Raw genomic sequence first — 2,144 nt, forward strand, 5'->3', positions numbered from 1 at the left:
GGGACGGCTGGTACCGGGGGGGCCATAACCGGGGACATCCCGCGGGTGCTGCAGCCCCCGAGATGCTCGGCCGGCGCTGCCTTCCCCTTCGTCCTCAGCACGGGCTGACCATGGGACCAAGGGTTGGTTTGACGTGGTGCCAGGCTCATCACACGGCAGGAAATTGTCCGTATAAAGATAGAACATTTATTAAAACAGTCACTAATAGAACAGTTTAAGTGTCTGAGTCATGCATGGTACAGTTAGGACTCATTTGGCATCACAGGTGAGAATTCCCCGTCACAAATGCACAAGAGGCAGAATTTAATTGAGTCTTATTCAACTCGCAGTCACAAATTAAATAACATTTAGTCTCCCGTAATTGAAGGACCTTGCAGAAGCGTGCAGAGCATCTCAGGAGGGGAGAGCTGCCACCTGGCAGGGCTCTGCCAGGAGGGAGAGAAGTCTGTGAACTTGAAACTTTTCTAAGCACAAACCCCACTCGTTTGGGATGTCCCGGGGAGGGTGTTTTCGGCTGGCAACAGCAGTTTCCATTAACGCCACAAAGAGCTGGAGGTGCCCAGCACCGCAGGGCGTAGCTGCGGAGGCACCTGCAGGAGTCACCCAGAAATTACGGCACAAGCTTGACCCCTGATCTGGTCTCTGCTTGAAGACGGGGGATGCTGCCAGTGGGTTTCAGTTTGCTGCTTTTATTAGTGCTCGTTTTGCGCAGAGAGATTATGATGTGGCTCCCACTGGCTGCAGCAGGACTGCAGAAATGAACCTCTAATCCCGCTGCCACACAGGAGTGGATATAAATAAATGCATCAGAACAAATCTTGCTAGGGTTAAACTTATCCCAGGGTAAGTTGTCCCATTCCCCCTGGCACGTCCCTGGAGGTTTAATGGGATGACCCTCTCTCCCCATTGGGGTGGGAAATGCTTCCACCTCTGATAACACGCTGCCCTGCTCTTTTGCTGCAAAAAAAGGAAGGCAGCCCCCCTTTTGGGCAGTTTTCACCCACAGTGATTTGTTGCTGGGAGGAAGCTGCTGCAAACGCGATTAAGCAGAGGAGCAGGCTCTGCACCAGCCCGGAGCAGCCCACGGAGGTTGCTGGTACCTGCTGGGCCTGGCCCTGGGTGCCCTGGTCGGTGGGGTCGGGCGATGGTTGGCAGCCGTGCTCTATGTGGCAGCAGGAAATGGGGACTTTAATCTCACCAGCGCAGGGAGCAGCGGTCAGGAAGCTGTGGTCACCCAGCCCTCATGTGCCTACGAGGCTGCGGTGATCGAGCTGCCACCCTGAGCCATGGTCCATGTCATTCTGCCTAGCAGGGGAGAGGCTAGCGGGGGCTAGCGGGGGCTAGCAGGGAGAGCCTGCGGGTGCTGGAGTGGCCCTCTCCTCGGTCCCCAGGACAGCAGTGTCCATGGACACTGAGTAAGGAAAAGAAAGCCAGAGTGATGCAGGGACACCCACCCTAGCAAAGGGGGTGACCTGGCTTTGGCTCCCAGATGGCCTTGGCCATCAGGTCACTGAGGAAAGTCATGCTGTGGTGAGTTGACCTGCTTGGCCTGAGGTGGCTGTGGCCAGAGAGGACGAGCAGGCAGCTGACGGCCCATCACCTGCCTCAGGAGAGTCAGCGGGAGCCTCGGTACGTCCCAGCGTGAGTTGGCACCAGCAGGTGCCTCGGGCTCCGCTGCTCGGATGCGTAACCGGCAGCACTCCGTGTTGGGATGACTGTTGAAACGGAGATGATCATCACGTTGGCTTCTGGTTCACCCAAGAGGTTTTGGGAGGCAGCGCTGATAGCTCCTAGCAAGGTGCAGGGCCGGCATGTAACCCACGTGCTTCATTTCACCCAACAAATGGCATGCAAATCAGTCCAGGCTTTCATTATTTACCTGTCCTTTATTAAAAATTAAAAAAAAAAAAAAAAAAAAAAAAAAAAGCAGTTTACTTGGGAACATACTGCTCTAAATGATGTCGTTTATTCAATCTGGGAGAGTAAGGGGGAAGAGTGCAGGGATGAGGAGGACGATCAGTCCAGGCTTTCATTATTTTCCTGTCCTTTATTAAAAATAAAAAAAAAAAAAAAAAGAAAGAAGATACTGGGTCCAGTTTCCCAAAAAAACCCAAACAACCCTTCTAAAAAAATAAGAGATCAGG

This window comes from Calidris pugnax, unplaced genomic scaffold, assembly GCF_001431845.1.
Source record: "Calidris pugnax isolate Ruff unplaced genomic scaffold, ASM143184v1 scaffold83, whole genome shotgun sequence".
Lineage (NCBI taxonomy): Eukaryota > Metazoa > Chordata > Aves > Charadriiformes > Scolopacidae > Calidris > Calidris pugnax.